The 14,314-nt window shown below is 40.4% G+C and overlaps 1 protein-coding gene across 3 annotated transcripts in view; it reads left to right on the top strand.

Annotated features, from left to right (window-relative positions):
• The first annotated feature begins 6,218 nt into the window (after positions 1-6,218).
• The window catches only part of fynb (FYN proto-oncogene, Src family tyrosine kinase b), a 77,186-nt gene continuing 69,090 nt past the window's right edge, over positions 6,219-14,314 (top strand). For all 3 annotated transcript variants that reach the window (XM_087852642.1, XM_087852640.1, XM_087852643.1), the window contains exon 1: positions 6,219-6,370. The gene's annotated coding sequence lies outside the window, so the exon portion shown is untranslated. The remainder of the gene's footprint in view (positions 6,371-14,314) is intronic.

Below are 14,314 nucleotides of genomic sequence, written 5' to 3'. Positions count from 1 at the left end.
TAAGTAATTAAGAAGTAAAATAAAACTAGTTGACAGTAGAAGCCTTGTAGATTACCTACCACTAGAGGGCGCAGTGATGTAGTCAATTAAGCTGGTGTTTCTTATACATTACATACATCAATATTAAAGGAGAATATTGATTGAAACCAATAAATATTTTTTTAAATAATTACTTAAAGCTTTTTGTGTGTGTGAGAAGCCCAGACCTCCCTCTCCCCAGCCACCTCCTCCAGCTTGTCTGGGGGAACTCCAAGGCGTTCCCATTCTAGCCAAGAGATATAATCTCTCCAGCATGTCCTGGACCAACCCTCTGATTAGCAGCTTACCTGCTCTACCTTCTAAGATACAGCTACAGGTTCAATTAACCTGTTAACATGAAAGAAAACACATATTGTTATGTGTTGCAGTGTACAGCATCATTGTATGAGGTGTGAAGGATTAACTGTATCAATCCTTGTAGGAGCAGAATTACATGAGTCTGTTACATAAAGTGTTCCACTAATGGCTCAGTAAGTGATGCTATAGTTACATTATCCCTGGCCTAAACACACGTGTACAATAATTAGAATACCATAGTCACTACTGCAGATTCGTACATAGTATACAGAAAAATAAACCTATTTTTGTTTTTAGTACAGAAAAAACTTTCATAATTAAAAAATATTCTGACCACTCTGATAAAGCAGCCTCATGTGTAATAAATTATTTAAGAGTAAAGCTCAAACTGTGTTATACATCAGCTGTATTTAGTCTGTGCAGAACTAACTAATAGTTATGAACAAGTTTAGCGTGTGCACAACCCTTAGTATGTTAGCTGTTTATTGTCCGCTCACCTTTTTTTTTTACTATGTGTTCATACATCACTCTGCATTTAAACATTAGTTATTATTAATCTCCCTTTCTCACTCGTCCACAACATGTCTTTGTCCTGTCTTTCGCCCCTCACCCTCAGCCAGTTAGGCAGATGGCTGCCTCTCACTGAGCCCAGTTCAGCAGGTTTCTTCCTATTAAAAGGGTGATTTTCCTTCAAATCGAAAACAAAACTTGCTCATAGGGGGTCATCTGATTGCTAGAGTTTTCTCTGTATTATTGTGGGGTCTTTACCTTTCAATATAAAGCATCTTTAGGCAAATGTTGTATTGATTTGGCACTATATGAATAAAATTGAATTGAAATTGAATTGATCTGAAATTATTAAATGTTCTTTCCGTGGGAGACTTGTAGTCACTACATGTGTTTGGTGAGCTTCATATCCACAATGAGTGATGTTGCAGAAGTTGTGAAAAAAGTTGTTTCCTACTGTATTTAAAGGCTAGAAGACATTTATTCAGTAAGAGAGAAAACACAAAAGCATCCATTCAATAATTACTTCCTCCAAATCAATAATTACTTCCTCCAAACCATCAACGTGTCTTTTAGACCCCATTCCTACAAAACTGCTCAAAGAAGTCCTGCCATTGATTAATTCTTCGATCTTATATATGATCAACCTATCTCTAATAATCGGCTATGTACCACAGGCCTTCAAGGTGGCTGCAGTTAAACCTTTACTCAAAAAGCCATCTCTAGACCCAGCAGTCTTAGCTAATTATAGGCCAATCTCCAACCTTCCTTTCATATCAAAAATCCTTGAAAGAGTAGTTGTCAAACAGCTAACAGATCATCTGCAGAGGAATGGTTTATTTGAAGAGTTTCAGTCAGGTTTCAGAGCTCATCACAGCACAGAAACAGCTTTAGTGAAGGTTACAAATGATCTTCTTATGGCCTCTAACAGTGGTCTCATCTCTGTGCTTGTCCTTCTTGACCTTAGTGCAGCATTCGATACTGTCGACCATAATATCCTATTAGAGCGATTAGAACATGCTGTAGGTATTACAGGTATTGCACTGCAGTGGTTTGTATCATATCTATCTAATAGACTCCAATTTGTGCATGTAAATGGAGAGTCCTCTTCACACACTGAGGTTAATTATGGAGTTCCACAGGGTTCAGTGCTAGGACCAATTCTGTTTACATTATACATGCTTCCCCTAGGCAGCATCATTAGAAGACATAGCATACATTTTCACTGCTATGCAGATGACACCCAGCTCTATCTGTCCATGAAGCCAGATAACACACACCAATTAGTTAAACTGCAGGAATGTCTTAAAGACATAAAGACTTGGATGGCCACTAACTTTCTGCTTCTTAACTCAGATACAACTGAGGTCATTGTACTCGGCGCTGAAAAGCTTAGAAATATGGTATCTAACCAGATTCTTACTCTGGATGGCATTACCTTGGCCTCCAGTAACACTGTGAGGAACCTTGGAGTCATTTTTGACCAGGATATGTCCTTCAACGCACATATTAAACAAATATGTAAGACTGCGTTCTTCCATTTGCGCAACATCTCTAAAATTAGAAATATCCTGTCTCAGAGTGACGCTGAAAAACTAGTTCATGCATTTATTACTTCCAGGCTGGACTACTGCAATTCATTATTATCAGGATGTCCAAAAAACTCACTGAAAAGCCTTCAGTTAATCCAAAATGCTGCAGCAAGAGTACTGACAGGGACTAGAAAGAGAGAGCATATTTCTCCTGTTTTGGCTTCCCTTCATTGGCTTCCTGTTAAATCCAGAATTGAATTCAAAATCCTGCTCCTCACATACAAGGTCTTAAATAATCAGGCCCCATCTTATCTTAATGACCTTGTAGTACCATATTACCCTATTAGAGCACTTCGCTCTCGCTCTGCAGGCCTACTTGTTGTTCCTAGAGTATTTAAAAGTAGAATGGGAGGGAGAGCCTTCAGTTTTTAGGCCCCTCTTCTGTGGAACCAGCTTCCAGTTTGGATTCGGGAGACAGACACTATCTCTACTTTTAAGATTAGGCTTAAAACTTTCCTTTTTTCTAAAGCATATAGTTAGGGCTGGACCAGGTGACCCTGAATCCTCCCTTAGTTATGCTGCAATAGATGTAGGCTGCCGGGGGATTCCCATGATGCATTGAGTTTTTCCTTTCCAGTCACCTTTCTCACTCACTATGTGTTAATAGACCTCTCTGTATTGAATCATATCTGTTATTAATCTCTGTCTCTCTTCCACAGCATGTCTTTTATCCTGTCTTCCTTCTCTCACCCCAACCGGTCGCAGCAGATGGCCACCCCTCCCTGAGCCTGGTTCTGCCGGAGGTTTCTTCCTGTTAAAAGGGAGTTTTTCCTTCCCACTGTCGCCAAAGTGCTTGCTCATAGGGGGTCATATAATTGTTGGGCTTTTCTCTGTATCTATGAAGCGCCTTGAGGCGACATTTGTTGTGATTTCGCGCTATATAAATAAAATTGAATTGAATTGAATTGAATCCTCAATGCTATAGCTCGTGAAGCACTCCATTGTCTATACCAGGATCCCGTGCCAGTGCTGAGATAGTGAGGCCTGCAGCTGTGTCAGTGTAGCAGAACTCCTCTTTTCCCCAGTAGTATTCCACAACTACTGAGTTTCTATTAGACACATAAATGCTCTATTCCATAAGTAAAGCATTCATGTTTCTGGGCCTTTGTGAAAGATAAGGACAGCACAGAGGGCTCCAGGAGTGTTTGGGTCAGGACAACACCCAATTAATAATATCAACAAACAAGCAGGCCAAGCCTAACCAGCTAGCTGTAACTTATTTATGATGCCTGAATCTAGCCACGGTCAATCTGCAATGATGCTGGGAAAGGGTGAACTAGGGGTGATTAGTATGTACTAATGTCTACAATACTACACTTGTGTATATTAGCATGAACTGATGCAGCTGGAGCATTATAATGCAAGGGTATTGACAGATAAAGTTGTTGTAATATGACCCAACCATACTGGATTTTGGTGACTGTACATCATGTATAGTCAATGTAGTGTCGCAAACATGTTAGGTGTTAGGTTATTATCTGAACTAGTGACATTGTAATGCAGTCATAAACAATTGTGACATGACATACTTTTATGATGTTACCAAGACCCCAAAAATGAGACACTGAACTCAACATGCCATTTACTCTAGTCCCCTTGCTAAGATAGGTGACGAGCAGACAGACAAAGGTTCCTTGGTGTATGGGATGTCAGGGCTGCTTACATAGAAGCATGTAAGTAATGCTCAGTGTGTTACTCCATCCTGCCAAACATGAACAGCTGTAGGATATAAGTTGAAAGGAGCTGGCAGAGGGTAGAGTGGCTGTCATCGCTGACACATCAGCCTTAAGACATCAGACATCAACTGGAAAGCAGAAACCTAAATTAGCAAAGGGTATAGAGCAAGACTAGACCACTGTCCTGATTCCACAGTTAGCCTGTGTCACTGCATTCCCATTTTTATCCACCCTGTTTGTAGAAAGGTCTACAGAATGTATTTTTTAGTGCAGTTTTCATCCTCTTGAGGACATCTAAAGGTGTGTGACTAGTCTAGATATGCTATGTATCCCTTGGTGCAGTTTGGGAGAAGGGTGCTCTGAGATTGTGCATTATCAGGGTTGTTGTTGTAGGCAATTTGGTCCCTATATATTCATATCAAGAGCATAATCTAAATTTCTGGCAATAAACCACACACGTTCCTAACCGGCACCATACTATGCCAGAGCTTGCTCTTTGTCACAGTTCTATTAATAACAGATTACCTATGCAAAGCAAGTGGAAGATTTCTGGTTTGGTGGCCTATTGGTCTCATCTTTGCTTTTTGCAGATGACGGGTCCCTGCTGGCTTTGTTTAGCACTGACCTCCATCTGAAACTGCGACTGGGGCTGTTTGTACCTAGGTGCAAAGCAGCAGGGACAAGCATTAGCACCTCCATGTGTGAGGCCACGGTGCTCAGCAGGGGAAAAAATGAAATGGCCTCTTTGAGGAGACTCCTTTCTCTGCTGATAAGCACTAGAGGAGGTTTGGCATAGAATAAGTAGTAAAAAATTGGAAGGATTCTACCACCTGACAAAAAATTAGGCGTTTTTAAGAACTGGCTATGTATAACATCACTGACTCATGGTGATCTATGAGTATCTGAGCTACCCTTTCAACATTTTCAAAGAAGCATGGACGGCAGTGGGTCCGTTTCATTTGTTGTTCCAGTAAGTCAGCCTAGTGAGCTACAATATCAGCAGATATTATAGCATATAGGTTAAATAAAGATAAGGATATTACACAGAATAAAGAACTAATCTCATTAGCTTTTCATGCTAATTTAGTCAAAATATAAGTAAATACAACTGAATAACTGTTTTTATGTCGCTATACCCATGGAAGATATTTCTACTGTTACATTTTAGCAAATATTTATATTATTTTGTTTTTAAAAGAAGAAGCAACTAAAGGGGGAAAAAACTGTGTTAAATTAGCCATGTGGCTGCTGCTGTTGCATCAAAGTGCTGCTCCATGTGCAGACAAAAGATGGCGCCTCAACAATATAACAAAACAAACAAACCTCTGCAGCATCCCAAACAGCTGTGTGTCTCTTCTTTTGTAAAGTCAAACACTTCATGGCAGGTCATTCACCTACCACTTTATGATATAAAAATCTTTTTTTTAATTTTAAATTTTAACAACAAAAGCCCCACATTATTTCACTGTCTCTAACTATTCCCAAATGTATTTTATTTTTGCCTTATTGAGCTTTAACAATCTAATAAAAGACTGTAATTCAATAACTTTGGTGTAAACAAACTTTTGTCAAAAGTGTGTCACGATGAAATGTTCGCCGAAGAAATCGGACAGTTCCCTGTTCCGCCTCCAAAACCTTTCCTCTCGTCGGATTGGAAGGACGTCCTATCAGTCAAACCGCCGGGTTCCGAATGTGCCCTTCGAAGCTTCTGAAAAAATACGGATTTTTAACTATCAATTATTCAAACGCCACAATAAGAACACCAAGGTATTAAACAAGTACGAAACAAACGTGACAAGCTTCACAAATTAGACCAGCGTTTAGTCAGTGTTTTTTTTTTTCTTTGAAAAATAACCAACGGTCATCTACCACTCCAGAAACAACAATAAATGAATTTGCAAACACATTCATCACCGTAACTTTTTATGTCTTACGTCCTGCGAGTGTAGCACTAAACAGAAGATATTTAGAATGTCACGGAGTTTCTTTCTTTCTTTTTCCCCCGTTCTACCATACAAATGATCCATGTAGACTTCTTTCCCCTAGTTGATCTCTGCCGACAATATCAGACGGCTCGTGAAGGCATCAGCCGTTTCATTGTGGCCCTGCAGAGCCAACGCCATCACACTGAGCAGCTACGGCGAGCAGGACGGCGACAGCAGGGCCACCATAGCAGTGCAGTCTTTTATTACTGTCACATTATTTTATTATAACGACCATGGAATATAGCGCTGCGGACTATTAGACGTCTCTGAACTGGTAAGTGACACCGTTTTTTCGTTTCGCCCATCATTCTCGCTCTTGCTTCCCAAACAGATTGAATTACTTTGATTTTTTTTGCTTTTCCCCAGGTGATATTATTATTGACGTTTTTGAACGTAAACGTGCTTAGCCCGTTCGCTAGCTCCACCGCTCAGTTTGTATGGAAAGGCTGAGGCTGTTTGAATGTGATAACCGGTTTATATATGGTAGAATAAATATACACACATCCAGTATGTACAAGTGGGATGAAGAAACAGCACCCGAAGCTAATTAAACAAGTAGGTTATCCACAGTCACCGATGGAAACCGAGCCTCTGACATGCAGGGGGCTTCAAAGCATCTTGACGCATTCGTTTTTGATCCACTCCAGCTCGCTTGTTTACCATTCCCCCCTCCCCTTTTTCTCCCATCCTCAGCAGCAGCAGCCTCTCCTCTCCATTGATGCTCAGTGAAGTCAGATGAAGGACATAACCTCACATGATTCAGTGGCTCTGTTTTCTGCCATGCTTTTCCTGTGTGTGCTTCAGGGAGAAGCCTGGCTGCTCTGTTTACTTTGAGGAGCGGGCTGCATTCGTGCACGCAGTGCCATGCAGCTGTTCGAGTGTATTCGCTTCTTGTTAATGCCGATCCAAGCAATCTCTGTCTCTTTCAGCTGTTGGTTGGAAAGTCTTTTTTTCCTACTTTCCATCGGTGACTACTTTCACTGTACCTGTGGATTTTTATGCTCTGTGCCGATGATGTTGTTTGCATTTCAGGCTGATTTCTCCCTCCTTTACTTCAGTAATTGGGGTTAAACACTCATCACCTCTATTTCCGTTTAAAACAATGATGGGCATCCCTCCATCGATTGACTTCAGACCATAAAACTGCATACCTCTGAATGTGTTTTGATAGAAAAATGGGTGCAGTATATATATGTGTCATTAGCAATCCTTAATGAATGACCCTCTATTTGCAGAGTTGTAATCAATGTGTTTTTGGTGGCACTTAAAGGGAAAGTGCAGAAACTAGAGGGCCTTGTAATGCGTGATTTTATTTCGTTTTTTTAGAAGTACTATTATGGCCTGTTTGCAGAAAGGCAGCTTCCTCTGGTTTTGAGCATGCCAGCAGCTGGTGTGCAGCTCCTCCGCCTGCAGTGAGTGCAAGATTTCTGCAGTAGGAGGAAGAAGCTGGGATGTGGTCTGCTGAGTTTAGGTTCTGCAGGTGCACTGTGTAAAGGCACAGTATATGCATCTGAGGACGGATGTATCTCTAGGATGATATCAGATATCTGCTCACAGCTAATAGTCTTGGAAACAGAGCGTTGGAACCAGAGTGCTTTCAGGTTTTTTTCTGCTGATCTAAAGCATTACTGTAAATCAGCATAAATATTAGTTTTACCAATTTTAAATAAAAAATTTGTTTAACATGCCAGTCTTTGCAATAAAGTTCTAGATTGCACATGTCACCGTCCGACTCGTTGCTGAGTTCAGGGCTGCTTTTTTTAATACTCTGTCTTAACCGAATCAGATGAGACATGCACGGCGTCCCTGATGGAAGTCACTCATGTTTAGTGAGGCAGCTTTAAACAGCTTGTTTTGCCAGGAGATCTGATCAGGCAGGTTATCACACAGAGGTGATCAGGTCAGGAAAACAGGAGAAGATGAGTGTTTGCAGTGAATTTTGCCAGTAATAAACTGTGGATAACTGCAGTCATAGACTAGTGCTTTCACCTCAAGCTTCCAAAGATTGAAGATTAAATCCAAACTAGTGCAGAATTTCATACAGAAGTCGATTCTGTCTGCAGCGAACAGGGATGTGCGCAAAAGGAGACACACCCACATTTTGTTAAATGAAAAAAAGGGTAAAGCCCTGTTGTTGTCTTTGCACTGTATTTGGCTGCTTCTTTGGCAATTCAAGCAATTCATATTGTTTGTCCCATCAGCCTACATTAAATAATCTATAATATCAGTATGTTTTAATATCAGCTGTGTGCAGTACAGTACACAGTGAAAGAAGACAGCATTTCTCCAAGACCATGATGCTACATGTAACATACAGTCAGTACGGGACTACATAAAGCACAAAGTGTGCAAAAATTGCCAAAAAACATGCAACAATGACAGTGGGTTGTGCAAAAAGACTGAGCAACTCTCCAAACTATGTCTGAAAAATGCAGTTTATTAAACAGTTGCTTATGCATGCACCAAATTTCTGTCCAGCAAACTTCTCAGAGGCTGTTTGGGTAAAAACCTGGCTCAGTGAAGCCACACACACTTAGGGGTGCAACATGGCCCAATAGTGTTGATGTTTCTGTATTTATGCTGTGGTGATAATGCTGCATGATTGTGATCAGATGACAGTGTCTTGAAAAGCTGGTGGAGTTTTTATCAGAAGTTTAATGTTTGATGAACGTGCTGCAAGTGACTATTTGTCTCTTTAATGGTTGTCACTAACCTACAGTAATGCACAGAATGGTCACAGTCTGACATCTTCCAGTCAACAATTCATAGAAAATTTCATGATAATCTAGAAGTTTTTCAATTTTAGGAAATATTTTGGACACTGATTTTGTATGCTTACAGAAACTGAGTGAAAATACAGGCTTTGATTTTTGCAGCTCTTCATTGTAAAGTTTGCACTGAACTACAGCTGAACTGAAAGCCTGAGAGACGCAAGAAGCATTCACTACTGTAGCAGTCTCTAGCCTAACCCTAATGTACACATTATACTCTCTCCATCTGCAAGTGTGCTGGGATCCGCGTGACGTAAATTTCATCAACAGACAGTAAATGTGACCGCTCGGAAGTGGAATTCCGTGGGGAACTTAGATTACAATGCAGCCCAGGGGCTGAGTAAAGAAGTATAACAAGAATGACTACCCGGCCATGGGGTCTCCAGCTGTCTGTATTCACAGCAGAGTATAATGTAGGCTTGGCCTTTTTGGCATAAATATGATTGAAATTCCTAATGAACTAAATTATAGCATTTAAGAATATCTGTTCTGAAGGAAACAACGTACTGTAGGACCCGCGTACTGTAGGGACTCCTATATACACAGCTGATCCCAGTTGGTAATTTTAAGCTCTTGATTTAACTTAATTGCTGGAGGGTTAATTAACTGTGAGACAGCTCGAGAGCCTAATTGGACTGCTCCTGTGGTGATCTGAATCAAACACACCTATGAATTTAAGATCTCATTTCACACTTGAAGCATATCCACAGACACACCAGGAGACAAAACACAAATATTTATTGATCAGTTTTGTCCATTTTCTTCAGGGTCTAAAAAGTGAAGCCAAAGTAAAAGTTCTTAAACCCATATTTTTTACAACATGTGGGGGGAGACTCCTTTCTGTTCCAATTGTGTGGAGTTCAGTAGACTTAAGTAAACACTTTCTCAAAGATTTAATGGGCTAAGTCACTGTTTTCATATCATACTGTATAAAAGATGACGTTTATTTTATGCGTTATGATAGTTATCAGAGTTAGAAAGGGGATTATCCTAGCATTGGTCTTGGAATAAGGACTAGATTGGTATGAGGCTGGTCAGTCAGAACTGGCCTCTGCTCATTATATCTAAGGACAGCAGAATCACTGAATCATGATACCATAGTAATTCTGGTGAATGTATCATGAGAGTATTGTATGGTAAGTTGCTCTGTCATTGCAGATGAAGCTGATAGTATGAAATTAGCCTGGGATTTGACCCACATAGGACCAGATGCGCTCTCATTGTGCTTAGCGTTCCTGTTTGAGGAGGGTGTTCGGGTGTTGTCATTCCCTCTTATCCTTTTGGTTCCTGTCTGTGTACAGTGTATTTGGCTAGATCCATTTTGAGTAGATTTGGGGAGCTGACAGCATCAAGGCTAATGCTAATCCTCATCTTTGTGCAATCTTATGTAATCTTTAATCTCTTACTGCACAATTATACACTTTTCTGACAGAAAATAGACATTCTGGAAGACTTTTACCCTTAGTAGCTAAATTCTGCAGGATGGACCTGCAGATAATATTTATTTAGTAAAAAAGAAAAAAAGTTGCTTCTTCAATGAGTGTCTTTCATCCCACAGATGGACTTAAAGTTCAGCTGGCAGTGCTAATACTTGTTCTGGTGAGTTCAGTCAAGTGACACATGAACCAGTTTTCCACCTGCTGGAGATTCTGGTTATAGTGATCCTCCAGGCCCACTTCCACTGCTGCTGTTCAAGACGGTAGAGTTTTGAATTTGGGATGCAACAATCCAATTTATTTATGGATGAAACAAGATTAGGATAAATATTTTTTTAACATGTTGACAGAGGAGAAACTCTCGTGGTAGGACAGCTAAATGCTTCCATACTTAAGGGAATATTTTGCCCTCCATTAACAGATGTAGCAGCACAACTGAGTGGTGTCTGTGTGTAGAAAAACCAATGCAGGGCTTCGTGTCATCACATGGAGGTCAGATTGTTCAGGCTCACACAATCTTAGACAGCCGTTCATCTGTGCTCAACCTCACACCAATGAAATGTGCCTCTTTTCTCTTAGTTTCTTATTTATTTCTTTGCTCTGGTGGTTGGGTTGTGACGTGCTTGCAGGCTGAAATTATTGTCACGCATGAGTAAATGTTGATCCGTGTATGAATGCAGGCTCTGACTGAGCCAGTGGGGACATACGGTGACACGTGGGAGCTGAGCTGTAGATCACACGATGGCCTCTGAATGCCTTCGCTCCCTCTAGGATGTCCCCCATGATCCATCACAACAGCTACATTTCTCTCTCAGCTAATTAAAAACAGAGGCTATTCTGCTTTTGTTGTCTCCCCAATCCATCAGCTTCATTAATGAATTAGGCATGTTTATGAGCCAAACGTATTGCCACTGGGTCATCGTCGTAGCCATGTCAAGGGAGGAAACGATGTGTGAAAGTGATACACTGGCATGAAAAAGCTTGTCAAAACAGGCCCCGTGGAGATGTCCATCTTTGAGGTGTTTCTTCAAAGGAATTCAATTAGTGGGAGTTATTTGTCTTGCTTCAAGGACCTGGGGAATACAGGGATCCTATCATGCCGATCGCATCATGACAGTCCACTTCAACCTGCCACACTCTTTGTGTTTGCTCACAGCGTACTTAAAATGCACAAAGTCGGTCGGCGGTGCTTGAATGTGGCTTCATTTCCTCTGAAAAAAACCCTCACACTCGCTCATTTACATCTGGAGTGCAGGCAAAGCAAGAGAATTTGAGCAAGCATGGCTGCCTCTCATATCCTGCTCAACATTTTCCATTTTTAATCCCCCCCCCCCCCTTTTTTTTTCTTTTAATCTCTCCAATTCCATTTAGCTCTCAAGTCCATTTAGCCTTTATTCATGAGTTCAGCAGTGCACTGGAGCTCCTCGGTCTATATTTAAAAACCTCACCGCTGAATAAATCGAGCAGAAATCTTTTAATTCTGCCAGCCATCTCCCCACTCCAGAGTTTTTACAGTGGAGCTGGAGCAGAGGAAAGACAGAGATAGGTTCCTTTACCAGGCTTCAGCCATACGCTAGCCTCTCGGCAGTTACACAGAGATACAATTGACTGAATGAGTTATCCTCAGACTTTGTAACTGTGTAACTATTTTCAAATATTTTGTTTTAAAAAGCCAGTTGATGCTGACTATGTATAAAATTATTATAGATGTCAGCAGTCAAGATTTATCTGTTTGTCATGCCAATTTTATTTGTGGCTAATCTCATATCTGACATATAAGTTATGTTTATAAAGAGTTCTTGGTTTCAAGAAATAACAAAAAAACAAGGAAGGATATTAGTATCAGCATCAGCAGATCAGTCATTACATAAAAGTCAGTTTTAGGCCAGTAAAAAGAAGTGCCGAAGCAGGTTTGTGCACAAAAAGAACTTAGAGAGAACTCAAGTAACCAAGTGAAGCTATAATATTGGGTTTAACGTATTATTAGATATGTTTATATTTTGGGATCTTAACATTTGTATTGGAATTTGTTTGCTTGCTTGCTCATTTTCTCGGAAATTATTTGTCAGAGAGCCAAAGTTGTATTCAAGACATGTCATCATTTCCTCTGACATCAGTGGAGAAACTTAATTATAAGCAGTGCGGGCTGTTTCTGTCATTAAACAGAATTTGTCTAATATTAGTTAATTAGCCAGCACCAACCCACGTATCAACCGGCTTTCCAAGCCACAAAAATACAAAAACATACAATCTATTAATTGTATGTTTTATAAAATATCACACCTATTAGTTTTTCTGTGTGTGTAGTTTTGCAGTAACCAAGAGACAGTTACATACACGGGAAAACTGCATATATTCAGCATATTTCTTATGTAATAAAATTCCAGATTTGCTCAAACTCGTAACAGGTTGTGCGGTGTTCATCATTTTACTACCACTAGTCTGCAGAGTTTTACAGGCCCCACACATATTTTAACAGGCGTGTCGAGAAACAAGCAAAGAATCAGACAAAATAAAGCTCATTACTGCAGACCATATACTGCAGAGAAACTCAATCTGTAATAATGTAGCATCAGTAGTTATTAGATTTAGTGGAGTAAATGCTTTGCCACCCATCAGTTGGGATGGTTGCTGTCATCCTGCACAAAAGTTTGAACATTTTTTTTATTGAATTTATTTGTACAGCACCAAATTACAACAAAAGCCATCTTGAGGTGCATGATATTGTAAGGTAAAGACCCTACAATAATACAGAGAAAACCCCAACAATCCAACGACCCCCTATGAGAAAGCACTTGGTGAAAGTGGGAAGGAAAAACTCCCTTTTTAACAGAAAGAAACCTCCAGCAGCAGCAGGCTCAGGGAGGGACAGCTATCTGCTGCACCACTTGGTGGTGATGGAAGAGAGCCAGATTAATAACAACTCATGATTAAATGCAGAGTTTTTTGTAAACACACATCACACTAAGCTAGGAGTTGTCTGCATGCAGACAGCTTGTTCTTAAGTCAGCTGTGCTGATTGTGAGAGGATCGCTTTGCTTCATGCTTAAGCTTGTTGAATACGATGTTTCATATGACTCTTGTTGGCTTTTCACCTACTAAGGATTGGATTTGATTACAGCAACTAGTGCTGCTGCTGTCAGCTCTACAATAAGACAGACAGCGAAGAAAGGGCTGCAGAGCTAGCATAAACTACACACTGTTGTTGGGTGTGTGAGGTTATTTGATTTGAATCTTCTGTTTTTATTTGTATATGTGCTTCTCAATATGTTTTATAGTCTGCACGTATCTATTTTTAGTCATAAACATACGTTCTACACAACCGAGCGCTGCAACACCGCTGTCACTTTTGTACAGTATTTTCCACGTCACAGAATCTTTTTTCTCTCTTTCCTCTTATACTGTTTTTTACTGCTATAATACTGACTGAAAGAAAAAAGCTAGATGTTAGAGCTCTGTTCAGCCAGTCCGCCTGACAGGTGAGCTGTGATTGGTGGAAAAACCATCAGCTGCCCATCAACTTTCCCAGCATATGTTTTTACTGGTTCAGGGGCACAGGGGCATCTTTCTTGCATGAAATGTGTTAGACATTAAGCAAAGCAAAGAGTCTTGATGTAGTCAGCATCATGTATGCAGATATTTCGTCACAGGCTGCCTAAATGATCCAATGTGTCAGGCCGATTATGTGTAGTGAATGCATTCATTGGATTGGGTCAAGGAATAGCTTGCTGTAAATTCACAAGGACGGTGCTTCTCCAGAGAGCGTTAGCATGAGCATCTCTGAGCTCTTTCTCCGCCAGACACAAGTAGCAATCATGTGGGCGTTGATCTTCCCCGCCGAAGCGACGATTGAGGCGCGTGATACATCTCGCTGTGCTTTATTATTTATTAATGATATGTTTATGGTGGTGGCCTGAGACTGATAACGAGTGTTTGTGTTTTGACTAAAACAAAAGTGCTTTCTGTACACACACTAACGGCACATAGAGTTTTCATGCATTATTAAGTTGC

Source organism: Neolamprologus brichardi, chromosome 15, assembly GCF_056152115.1.
Source record: "Neolamprologus brichardi isolate AB-2024 chromosome 15, ASM5615211v1, whole genome shotgun sequence".
NCBI classification, from domain to species: Eukaryota; Metazoa; Chordata; class Actinopteri; order Cichliformes; family Cichlidae; genus Neolamprologus; species Neolamprologus brichardi.
This window is presented reverse-complemented; position numbering and strand designations above follow the sequence as displayed.